Source organism: Aethalodelphis obliquidens, unplaced genomic scaffold (genome assembly GCF_003676395.1).
Source record: "Aethalodelphis obliquidens isolate GAN/ISIS:26980383/991018 unplaced genomic scaffold, ASM367639v1 scaffold6, whole genome shotgun sequence".
NCBI classification, from domain to species: domain Eukaryota; kingdom Metazoa; phylum Chordata; class Mammalia; order Artiodactyla; family Delphinidae; genus Aethalodelphis; species Aethalodelphis obliquidens.
In genome coordinates, this window is record NW_020837950.1 from 13852576 (window position 1) to 13865997 (window position 13422).

General features: G+C 42.3%; 1 protein-coding gene and 1 pseudogene across 1 annotated transcript in view; both read right to left on the minus strand.

Moving 5' to 3' along the window:
- The window catches only part of PGCKA1 (PDCD10 and GCKIII kinases associated 1), an 83423-nt gene that overhangs the window by 67960 nt on the left and 2041 nt on the right, over positions 1-13422 (minus strand). The window contains exon 2 of the mRNA XM_027103188.1: positions 2389-2497. The gene's annotated coding sequence lies outside the window, so the exon portion shown is untranslated. The remainder of the gene's footprint in view (positions 1-2388; positions 2498-13422) is intronic.
- Positions 1-13422, minus strand: part of LOC113619234 (CDGSH iron-sulfur domain-containing protein 2 pseudogene) — an 80571-nt pseudogene that overhangs the window by 65121 nt on the left and 2028 nt on the right.

Consider the following 13422-nt stretch of genomic DNA (forward strand, 5'->3'; position numbering starts at 1 on the left):
ATACACAGCCAGTTTTCTCCACCTCTTTCCCTGGCTAACTTTCCCTCATTCTTCTGCTTTGCACACATCACTTTCTCTGAAAGCCTTCCCTGGACTCTCCCCCTTCCCCTAAAGCAGATGCCATAAAAGCTGTTCTACGTCCCTTTTACTTTTTCTTTGTTGCACCTAGTTGCACAAGTTGAAATTCTAGTTTTATTTACATGCTTATTTAATGTTCCTCTTTCCCAGCAGATATTATAAGCCACATGGGGACAGGGACTCTTATTTGTTCGCGTCTGTTTCCTGGTCAGCACACAGCTCAAAGCCTAGTATGGAGTTAGTGTCCAATAAATATGATGAATGAATTTATATTCCGAGTATATGGTGTAGGAGTATAGTATTCAAGAATTTTATTTGCAAATTAAAGTTCTGCATTTGTGAAAAAATGTCCACTGTGGGGTGGCAAGAAGGCTGATTTATATTTTCCCTGTAGGTCGGGCATATGGGAAATGCTCAATACATATTTGTTGACTGAATAAGAATTTCTGCACTACTGGAATTTTCATTACTTTAAGAAAAACAACAACGACAGTATAGCTTGCCTCCGAGCCACTGAAACCAAAGATACTACCTAAACATTAAAAAACAAAAAACTATTTTAACAAGTAAATTAAGATTTTCCAAACAATGTTATTTATTAGAGTTCATCAGAACTTTGTTAATAACCAGTTTATGATGAAAATACTGATCACATAATTAAGGTAGCTTCTGGGATAATATATAACTAGAAAACTCAGTGTTTAATTCCTAAAGTTTCACACTTTTGGAGTGTCTCAGAGACATCTTCTCTTATGATACTAAATGAACCTGAACTTACAGATTTTTAGGACAGAAATTCATGCATTTGCAAACATTTAAAAATAAAAGTCATCACCAATGAATTGCCTACCACCTTTCTCAGGAAATTCATGAACACATGCATGAAGATTAGCACCACACAGTAGGCAAATATTTTTCCATGTCCCACCCAAAGCAAACAAATGAAAATAGAAACTGCAAGGACAATTATAAGATATCTCTAAATTTAAAGACACAGCATCTTTTTCTCCTTTGGCTTTCCTCTATACTTTTATCAGGAATAAATAGTCCTTAATCAGTTGCAACTGAGAAGTTCTAGCAGGAAAACATTTCTGCTCTTTTGATTGTGAGGTAGTTAACTTTTGTCTTACATTTCTTTACTTTCAAACCTTTATAAAGCAAAAGCAAAAAAAAACATGGAAAGCACTCAAATGTTTGTTGATTATAGATATTAAGAGATATTAGCGAATCTACGTGGTCTAGCCCTTAATTATACCTACAGACCCTTAGATTCTAATTCTTTCATGGAACTTTTAATTTCCCAAAGAGGCTATTATCCCTGTTAATAATTAAAATGTTTCAATGTTTAGGCATACACAGTGTCACAGTGTTGGCATAAAAATACTTTGTCATAGTCATTTGGGCAAGTTATGGGGAACGTGGCATAAAAATGCTTTATCATGGTTATTTGGGCAAGTTAAGGGGAATACGAATTCTTGAGTTTTCAGGGAAGACTGATTTCAAATAGTCTATCCTGTGTTCATCCAAAGTGTTTTGCATTTTACTAGAAGATTCGGTTAACTGTATCTCATACCAAAATTACTGGCAGATAGATGATGGCTTGGACTGACCATAGTGGAACAATGAGAAATGTAACTTTTTCCAGATATTTCTGAAGGCACTCACACAGTCCACGGTTGGGTTATGTATTGCTAATAACCCCTCTAGGGCTCAGCTATCCTGTCATCTTGGAATTTTCTGACTCTTAAGATCTGTTGAGTTCACTCACATTCCTTCCTGTTCTATTTGCAGTGGAGGTCTGTGGAAGGTTATACATTCTCCCCTTGCCTATACTCTCAGCCTTTACATGTATTCCTAGTATTCAGGAAGCTAAATTTCTGCACTTGTGAAAAGGAAAAAGTGAGCTTACTGAAAGGCAGACATATAGTTGACCAAGGGGAAATAATTATTAGTACTTTAAATTTATCCTTACTTTCATTACATCAAAATACTAACTTGCTTAAACACAATTTAAAGGTACATCACAGTTGTGACTCTTAACAATTTTTCCTTTTCCCCAATTTTAAGATGAAATGTACAAATGCATTATATGGATACCTTAAATCCTTAAAGCATTGTGAACCCACACAAGACTAGCAATAGGAGAAAGAAAAAGTGGTTTGAAAGAGTTTAAAACTAAGCTTTATATAAACGTGTGTGTGTGTAGAGTCTAAAAAACTAAAACAGATGCTAACTTGAAAAATGGCAACGTTTAAGATATGGAAAATACTGAGTTGAAATAAAGCAATAAAACAATGGAAACAAGCTCACCAAATTTGCAAAACGGGAGCAGAAGAGTTTCCGAAAGATAGCGATCCATTTAGGTGATGAACATCAGATGCCAAGTGTAGTTCAGTATAAACAAAAGTATTCTGATTAGCTTCAGGGGAGAAAGAGAAAAGAACTGGGTACCAAAGGTGGAAAAGCCAAATAGCCCTGAACAGACTGGGGCACGTGGCTCCCTAATTGCCCCTGGGTAACTCCAGGTCTAAGGACAAGGTAGACCTCTATTCTCCTTTCTGTCCGTGAACTGCCGTCTGCAAGTGTTCAGTTCTTTGGGCCACCACCATGTGAGAGTGAACAACCTGAAACATTGCTCTTGGGCCCCAAATCGGGATGAGTTCCTCTAAGATAAGAGACAGTCCCCAAAACACACTCTGTGAAAAGGGGCTATGAGAGTTGTAGGAAGCGAGCATTCTGAAGACAGCTGTGAGAAATCATCACAACTTCATCAACAAATGAAAAGTATCCTTCAGGAACCATACCATTTCCTTCAGGAAGTTCAGGATATCGGTGTATTGTTGACCCTTACTTAAATCCAAAGTCCATTTCCCCAGCATAACCAATTAGGCATTGCAGCGGGGAGCCTATTCTTACTCTGGGTGGGGCGGGGGGAGATGGGGTCGGGCGGGCAGCTTGCTCTGTGTTGAGCGCCAGTGTGGGAGTCTTTCTCCTGCCCTGATTTTAGTCCCGCCTCTAGGATCTGAAGTCTAAACAGTCCATTGAGTGCTTTAATGAGTGTTTTACAGTCTGTGGAACACTCTCCGAGTCTGAGCGCATCGTTTATGGCAGGAGACAGATTTATTTACTGGACAGTCCAATAAAAGCCAAGGTATTCATAGACACAGCGCTTGCTAGAGGACACTTCCCTTGCTGTAGTCTAAAGAATTCCAGACTCTGAGTTGGTACAATCCCAGGGTTCTAGTCTTGGCCCTATGACTAATTTAGGGTTATATGACTTCAGCTAAGCCCTTAACCTCTCTGGGCCTCCATGTCCACATCTGTGAAATGGAGGCGCTAAACTAAATGACCTCTAAGGCCCTTTTTGAATCTAACATTCTGGAATGACTGTGGACTGTGTGTTTAAAAGAGGGAGTAATCATGTTGGGATAGAATGATCAGGAGTTTTCATGAGAGAAGTAGGGTGGTTTGCTCATCTTCTGCAAAATCTGATTTCTCAGTTGCAAAAATCCACAGTATAGATTGCACATGGCCCTGGTAATCTCTGCCGCACAGATAACCACTGCTAGGAATTTTTTCTTCTGGATAGTATAAGTGCTAATTATAATTGTTACTACTGCCATGTTAAGTGCCAATTATAATCACTACTAACTGTATTAAAATGGAACACTAAATGCATGTTTCTTTAACAAATTAAAAAAATTAAGATTGTATCCTGGATATCTTTCCACCATGTCGTCACATATATATCTCATTTCTTTCTTCATCAGTGCAGAGTACTGCATTGTATCTATAAAGTGTACTTCATTTAACCAGTGTATACTGACAACAGATACACTGTTTTTCTTTTTGATCACAAACAACACTTCAACAAAATTCCTTTGTATACTCAGCCCCAAAATTCAATCTTGGCACCTCCTCCCTCACTTCCCACTTCCCACTTCCAATCCACCACCAGGTCCTGGTGATTTCACCTAATATCTCAGGAACCCAGCCACTTCTCTCTGTTGAATTACCTCCACCTTATTCAAGTGGAGATTCAACAACATCTAACGCAACAGCCCCTTACTTGGTCTCCTCTCTCCCCATGTCTTCCTTCCAGTTTCCCAACTTGCAGCCAGAGATGCAAATCTTATTTCCCAGTTTATGACCTTCAATAGCCGCTCTCTGTTCCCCAGATAAAGACCACTGCCTCATAATGGTTCTATTGTCTATAATGCATAGACAGTCTGGAATTTATGAGTGTGTTTTTCATCTGCACTCTAGGATGTAGATTAAATCAGTTATCCCAGTCAGGAATACACACTTCAGAGATGGTTAGTAAGAATGTTATCAGAAGGCTATAATCCAGAGGTGGTCTCTATAGGTATGTTAGCTTTCTTACCTCCAATCAACAAAAAGGACTTGATTAATTAGCAAATAAATGTTAGAAGTTATTTTTCCTTGGTAAAATCAGTTTTGTGTAGGATGTGTGGATTAGCTAGAAACAGCGTCAAGGCACCCCACTCTTGCACCAAATGGTACACGGTGGTGATGCAGTACCTGTGCCCTTCCCAGCGGTTCCTGGGACATGTTTGTGAAAAATGCCTTGTCTAGTCCTTGTTGCTCAATTACACCCTTAGGTTAGCTGAACCCTGCCTCAAGAGGAGTGTCCCCGTCCATTTACAATGCGTGGTGTCAGTTTATTTATCTCTTGTAAAAATAAAATACAGTGTGTGTGAAAAAAAAATGAATACAGTAAAAAAAAAAAAAAAAAAAAAGGAGTGACCCATTTGCCTCTAATGAACTTTCCATGAAAGATCTACTTGGAGAAATGAAAAGAACACAACGGGGGACTTCACCAAGCTTACAAAACAGGCTGCACAATGATTTCGATTCCTGCTTACTAATCGATGTTACAATGTGAGGCTAGATTGGGCCTGAGATCAGCTTTGGGACCAAGTGTGAGGCTGTGGGGAAGGAGACCAGTACCCTCAGCCACCTCTAAATACTGGAGGTTTCAACATCCACCAAAAAAATCCTACATCAGTAAGAAGGATCAGATTGGCTGAGGTCAGATTATAGCAGGTAGCTTACGAGACCCCACACGATATACCTTCTGCCACCTCTCCTGGTACTCGTCATGCTCAGGACACCTCCCAGAACACGCCCACCCCGAGACCTGTGAGTGCGTGCTGTGCCTTCCCACCCGACGACCCCCTTTGCTCAGTCAGATCGCTCTCAGCCTTTGCAGCTGGGTGGGACGGCCCTTCCTGCCTCTCAGTCCAGGTCACACTCCCATCCCCCCCACCACAGTGCCGAGGTGTCCCTCCCTGCGGTCCCTATGGGAATGGAGGGTGATACGTCCGCATACTGACTGCACTGAGCCCTACGGGGACTGTGTCCAGGCCTGTATGAATTACCTTTGTGTCCCCACCGCCTGGCGCAGCCTCTGTGGACATTTGTTCAATAGACAGCATTTAGATTTTAGTCTCCACAGCATCAGTATTAAAAAAAGAAAAAAAAAGCTCTTTATGGCACTAGGTTCACTAAGTGCCGTGGGCCTTCCATGATGAAAACGCTTTACAATATTTTTTTAAAAATCCAACCACAATCCAATCCAACTCACAAAGTGAAGGATGAAGAATATTATAATATACAAAGGTGAAGCAATGACCCTTTCTTTTATTTTTTTGCGGTACGCGGGCCCCTCACTGTTGTGGCCTCTCCCGTTGCGGACGGAGCACAGGCTCCGGACGCGCAGGCTCAGCGGCCATGGCTCACGGGCCCAGCTGCTCCGCGGCACGTGGGATCTTCCCGGACCTGGGCACGAACCCGTGTCTCCCGCATCGGCAGGCGGACTCTCAACCACTGCGCCACCAGGGAAGCCCGACCCTTTCTTTTAAATACTATACACGCCAACTTAGTTCTGTTGAAAACCCTTCATGGACAGGAGGACCAGACGAGAGCCCCCTTCCTCATCACTCACTTGTGCATATTTCATAGTTTCCTTTCATCTCAACACTTAAGAGCAGCATTATTTTGCTATGCAAATAAGTTCTGCTTTCTCAAAGAACTCCATTTTTACTTTGTTTCCACACGTCAAGTCCTTGGCATCCTCCCTACTTCCCACTAACACAAACATGGAATACATTTCAGCCCAACCTTCTTTACATGTCTGAGGTCCGGGGAGGATTTATAACTACCCTTGGACAGATATTTAAGGAGACCATTTCATAGTAAGGAAAGTTATATATCTAGTTAGAAATTCCAGGGACATCCCATGTGTTTAATTTTGAAGTTTCCTGTTGTATTTCGTGTGGCTTTTATCCAAGGTAAAGATGAGGTGAGCTGGGAGGAGAAATGCGCTGACTGCACACCTCCCCTACCCCGACCCTTCCTTGCATCCTGTACCCCCCAGTGCTGCTCTGGTCCAAACCTCTCATTTTACGTTCGAGAAAACTGAAGGCTACGGAGGCTGAGAATCAGATTTATTAAGCATTTACTAAGTGCAGACGCATGCAGCTTTACAGGTAAGAAGCTGAAACCCAGGGAGGTTTCGGGAAATATCTGACGTCCCGTAACAAATGGCAGAGTCAGGACTCAAAGCTGTTGGGAGTCTAGCCCTCATTCCCATCTCTTCTGGGAGAGCCAGGCCTGACTCCAAAGAGGTCACGTTTTTCTTCCTGAAGACTCACTCGAGAAGCACCGTTGACTGGCTGGTTTAGTGATGGAAGAAAGTACACCACCACCCTTGGTTTCTTTTAAGAGCTCCCACAGACTAAACAGATGGTAAGCACCTGCAAACAGAGTGAGTAAAGACATGCAATGGGACCAAACATGCATAGGACACAGTCATCTGTGACTGACAGGATGATTCTGACGAGTTCTGTGTCTCACCCAGTCACACCTGCCAGTGGAGCCCTGCAAGGTGCTGGGGTGGCAAATTCTGGAGATTTCGTTTGTTTGCTTGTTTTGCTTTTTCTTTGTCTAATTAACTCGTACAGAACTATCGCCAGTCCAGGGCTGTAATTTCAGTAATTTTGTTTTCTCTAAAGCTACTTTAGCTTTTTGTTTTTATTTTTGGTTACATACAGGTCACACTCCTTTTGCCCCATTAAACCTTTGACTGTAGGCAGGGTGTTACAAAAACAATCCTCTAGCTCTCTCCACGCTAGTGGGCTGTGACTCTTCCACACACTCCTCTGTTTTTGGGATCCCTCCCCAGAGTCACAATTTCGCCTGTGCTTCAGCACCAGGAAACACTTGTCTTTTAGCTTTGAAAAGAGAAAGCATTGCGTCAGTAATAGAGACTGAACTCATTTTGTGGAGGAGGGATCAGGCCTCCATCTGCGGTCTTCTGGAGCTGGACCTCCGCCTGGGTTGCAGTGTCTCTCTGAAGCTCGTATCATATCCACTCCTAGAACACTTGGCTTCCTTCATCAAAACCAAATCCCAGTGAGGATCATAAAACTGTCCCATCAAGTTTAAAAGAGAATGCAGAGAAACTGTACTTTGTAAACTAAATCTCAACTGTATAGTCAATTAACTCCGTTTTACAATTCTCTTTAGAAATGACGGTAGCAGTAAATGCATTTTGTTCCATTCTACGTAGCTAGCAAACCAGGACTCAAACCCAGGTCATCTTGACTTTGAGCTCTCCCAACTTCCCCACACTGCCCATTAGAGGCTGGCAAACACAACAATAGGGAAAGGAATTGCTTTGAAGTAGTTTAGTCAAAGAGTAGAGGACTGGGGGTTAGAAACAAGGCTTCCAGCCCTAGTTTTGCCTCTGACTTGTCGGGTATCTTTGAACAAGCCCCCTTCTCTCTCCAAACCTCTGGTTTTTAATTTATAAAATGAGGTGTTTGGCTCAGTGAAGCCCCCTTCCAAGTCGGGATTCTATAATCTACAGATTATTTTAAAAGCTCCAGGTTAGTTGCTTAAGAAACAGACTTAAAAATTTATTTAGAAAAATATTAAAATCTTTTTATCACTCAAGAAAATAAAAGGAAAAGGCAGCAAAATAATTCGTATCTTTTGAACTCTAAAGTGTGCTTTGTTGCTATTAGAATCAACACAGGGATTCAATGAAATAAGAAAATCAGGCGGGGGAGGAAATCAGTTTTTATGAGGCATTTTCAAGTTTCCATGAAACAGCCACTTCAAAGTCACAATATAAACTTTCAAGCATCTTCCTGAGGTTGACACAGTGTATATGGGGGAAAAAATAAACCCAAACTTAATAAGAACCTGCTGTATAAAAAATAAATAAAATTTAAAAAAAACAAAACAAAACTTAAAACTGATCAGACTGACTAATTGCCTTCAAAGACCAAATATAAAACCTGCAGAAATGCTTCAGCGGATAGAAGACTGGGCTTGGAGTTAGTAGACTTCGGTTCAAACCTTGGCTGGGTGACATTGCTAACTCTCACTATCTTTAACTGTGAAAGGGCCATAATAATTCTACCTACATAAATGTCACAGGACAGTTTGGGAAGGTTGAATAAACTGAAGAATTATATGAAGAACTGTTTCATTATAATTAATTGCCTGCCAAAAAAATTCTCTCACTCTGTGTATGTGTGTGTGTATATATATATATATATATATGTGTGTGTGTATTTATATGAAATTTACATGGGCACGCTGATTTGGAACTTTAACATGTGAACTGCCTCTTAGTAAAAGGCGAAAAACTGCCACAATTCAAAGGAATGGGGAAAACTGCCTGAAAACAAAAAAACCCCCAAACCACCATTACCACCAAGAAGTATCTTCTTTTTCCGTAGAAAAGAATGCAAAGATAATGTCCCAACCTGAAGTTTGGGAAGCACAATTCAGAACTTGGCAGTCTAGAACCATCTTCACTTCCTCTCTTTCTTTCCTTAGAATCCAATTTGGCAACAAGCCCTGTGGGATGTGCTTTGAAACGTCTCCCAGACTGGACCTTTCTTCTCTATTTCCGCCATCCCTGCCTCAGTCTGAGCCCTCCCCTCGGCATGCCTCACAACTGGGTTCACTGCCTCCAGGCTCTCCAGGCCATCCTCAGTGCTGCCTGATCAGCCTTCCTAAAAGCAGACTTCCTCAGGATCCACAGTGATTCCATCAGTCTCACCCTATTTCCTTCTACTCCAAAAACACGCCCCCTCCTCTAGTCCAGGAATTCCTTTACCTGCCCACAGACTCCAGCCTCAGGTCCTTTGCTCGTGCTGTTCTCTCTGCCTAGAATGCCCTTCCACCAGCCCATCTTATTACAAATCATTTCCCGCATGGTCCCTTTAATGCAGTGCTCCTCAGACTTCACTGTGCTTATGAATCATCTGAGGATCTTGTTACAATGCAGATTCTGATTCAGTAGATCCGAAGTGGGGGCAAGACTGCAATTCTAACCAGCTCCCAGGTGACCACCATGCTGCTGGCCCATGGACCCCGCTTGGAGTAGCAAAACCTATTGGCTCAGTGGGAAAAAAATGGGGAGGGGGTAATTTTTTGGAGACATACAGACATGGGTTGGAATGCAATCTTTATCAGGCAAATATCTTCATCTGTGTAGTGGGGCTATTACCCATCTTATGTAAGTGATAGGAGGATCTTTGGACTATAAATAGATGCTATCCTTTTCAAATCTGTCTTTCCCTTGGCTCCCCTAAGCTCATCACCTTGTCCCCTACTATGCTTCTCTGATAATCCAGTTTCTCTTTACTCTGAATCTTAACTGGCTTGATTTCTTTTAGCACATAAATCAAGAAAAAGGATTCTTAAAGTTAATTTTGTTCATATGAAACTCTGAGCTTATGATACTTTAATAATACCATCCTCCCCTGCAGCATCACACAGAGAGGCATAGAGGCAGAGCTGCATCATGGTTACAGACACGGGCTTTGGATCTGATCATTTTTTTTTAATATAGTTTTATAAATTATTTATTTATTTTTGTCTGTGATGGGTCTTTGCTGCTGGGGGCAGGCTTTCTCTAGTTGTGGCGAGTGGGAGCTACTCTTCGATGCGGTGTGCGGGCTTCTCATTGCCATGGCTTCTCTTGTTGCGGAGCACTGGCTCTAGCCGCGCGGGCTTCAGTAGTTGTGGCGCGCGGGCTCAGTAGTTGTGGCTCGCGGGCTCTAGAGCGCAGGCTAGAGCTTAGTTGTGGTGCGTGGGCTTAGCTGTTCTGCGGCATGTGGGATCCTCCCGGACCAGGGCTCTAACCCGTGTCCCCTGCATTGGCAGGGGGGTTCTTAACCACTGCACCACCAGGGAAGTCCTGGATCAGATCTGAGTTCCAATAATAGTTCCACTGCTCACCACCTATTCCCCTGCCTCATGTGAACTAACACGCCTGGGTTTCAATTACTTCACCTGTAAAATTCTGCCTTCATCTCTTGCATTGTTATGAGAATTAGCTAAGTTCTATAAAGTGCTCGGCCAACGCAGCAGATTGCAAAAACGGCCACAATTCTCCACCCCTCCCTGAATCCATACCATTCTCTAAAGGCTCTGTACTTCCGCCCATCAAAAGGTAGAGTCTGTTTCTTCATAAGTAGATTGGAGGAGAAGCAACTTGTGTCCATTGCAGTCTAGGCCTCAAGGAGCCTTGCTCCCATGCTCCTGGTCACAACCATGCTGAGCCAACATGTGACCAGGCCCAGGGCAGCCTGCCCAGTGATGGGAAGCATGAGGCCCAGCTGCTCCCCAGACGACTCAGCCAACAGCCAGCCAACACCCAGAGGCAGAGCCACCTTGGTGACCAGTGACACATAAGGGAGCCTGGACAAGACCAGTGGATTCACCAGGTCCAGACTGCTGATGCACAAAGTCATAAACTAAATAAATGGTGGTTGTTTTAAGCCATTATGTTATGGAGTGGTTTGTTATACAGCAATAGATAACTGACACTGTGTATATGTAAGTAATTTCTCCATAAATAGTGGCTATTACAATATCCTGAGAAAAAGGTACAACGGCAACGGATAATGAATTTTCCATACCATTAAAATTTCTACTTTTTGGTCAGTAGTAGGAAGATGGCTGAACTGGAAATTGGGATTCATAGATTCTGGTCCCAGTAGCTTTTCCAGTTGGCAGCCATATGACCTTGGAAACATCATTTAACCTCTTTGAGTCTCCATTTCCTTATCTGTAAATTAAGGTGGTCAGACTAAATGACTTTTAAGGTTTTTTTCTAGCTCTAAAAAGGACTGAGGATCCCTTTTTCCAAAAGGCAATACTTATTTCCTTGTTAACAGATAGTTCTGAACCCAACTTTTCTTTTCTCATAGATTTAGGATGTAATCACAGACACCCCTCCCTGTATTGCCTTCACTGCTCAGCAGTTGGTTGTGACTACGTATCACACGTATTCTAACAGCCATGCTCTGAATCTAGAAGGTGGACCTCCTTGCTGCGGACCAGGAACCCAGATAGCCAAGCTCATTAGGAATCAAAAGATGAATAATGCCATGTAAGTTCTAGCCAGAATCGAAGTTATGTGGCTCTTAATTCTTTGCATGTGCAGGTAGACTTCTTTTATTCATTTCTAAGTTGCAATAAATATTCTGCAGGACTGAGGTTGTGCAGTGTGACCACTAAACAAGGAGGACACTGTTTTACAGCCATAAAGTACAAATCAAATCTGCATTTACTGCACATTAATGACCCAAGATATATAGTTATCAAATGGGGGGAGAAAGATTTAACACCAAAATTTAAAAAGTTTCAAAATTCTCATGCAGTGATTGACCCTGGAACTAATAAACAAGTAAGTTGCAAATACATTCAAATACATTTGTATTAAAAAGCTATACACGTGGCAGTGACTAGAGTGGCTTTTCTTCTCTCACGGGCATTTGGTGCCTCTCACACACCACTAGTACATGCTCTAACAGTGCCCTCTGCAAATACGATACAGTCTTCCCTGTGACATACAGCAGGCCATACTGTGGCCAACTTAGAAAAAAAAAAAAGGACTGTTCCACTGCCCACTTCCATTACTGTTACACAATCAAAAGTCAGGGTGTTTTTATTCCTGGGAGGAATTAAGCTAAATCAGAGAATGTGTGTACAATCTGAGGGCAACAGTTTATCTTAACTTTGCCTTCAGATATACATAGTTAAGTCTGCATAAAGAAGCACCAAGTTGTTGAAAGTGTGAATAAAAAAACAGCCTCATTCTTTTTTTTTGTTTTTTGCGGTACGCGGGCCTCTCACTGTTGTGGCCTCTCCCGTTGCGGTGCACAGGCTCCGGACGCGCAGGCTCAGCGGCCATGGCTCACGGGCCCAGCCGCTCCGCGGCACGTGGGATCTTCCCGGACCAGGGCACGAACCTGCGTCCCCTGCATCGGCAGGCGTACTCTCAACCACTGTGCCACCAGGGAATCCCCAGCCTCATTCTTTTTCAAAAACTTTTTTCTGTGATAGAAACAAATTACGTGGGGCCTGAGAGTAGCTACAGTCAGTAGGGACAGCCTTGTAATGAAACGTCGCTTCTGGTTATCTACCTGGAACACACATATTTTGAAATGACAGGTCAACTTTTCAGAGAGTTGAGTCACCTAATATTTTCTTTGAGTTAGTATCTTAAATACCTTTGCCTAAGTATCTTTTGAATCAATTCACTTCTCTCTCCCCTCTAGTGGGGATTTTCTTAGCAGCAGCCTTTCTTCCCCATTTCATTCTTCTCACTGCAGCCTGAGTGAACTTTCTAAAATGCAGATCTGCTCTGCTTAAAATCCTCCAATGTCTTCTCTGAGGACTGTAAGACCCCCAAAGGCAAGGACTGTGTCCCTAGCATCTGACCAAATGTCTACAAACCCTGGCCAGGTCAGGGTTCCACTTAATTTTAGAAAGCCAATTGTACCCGGAATAGAACAGAGTTCACTGCTTGCGGTAAAATCGGAGACATGATATTCCTCTTGCCTTATGTTAATACTATTGATATTTACTGCAGCTCAGGAGAGTCTTTTCTAAGATGCTTGATGACACTGAGTCAGTATTTTGAGTTTTTTTAAGTCTCTGCTTGAGGATACATATTCACCTGATGGGTGTGTTATAAGCATGCTTTAGGATAGGGGCATTTTGGTGATCTATGGTCCTTTTGAAGATTCCAATCTCTGTGGGACCATGATATTCTCAGGTGAAAAGGGTGAGAGTAGATAAAACACTTCATTTTCATTTCATTTTCTTACATAGCATTCAGGTGATAACTAGACTAAGGAAGGCTATAATGGGGTGACCTGGCTGACCTGCAGATGGGTGAGGGCTCAGGTCTATCCTCTCCCCTAGGATAAGCCTATCAACTCCTCTTTTCTAGATATCTAGTAAGTCTATCTGCAACCAATAATCAATCTAATGCCCCAAAAAAAGAAA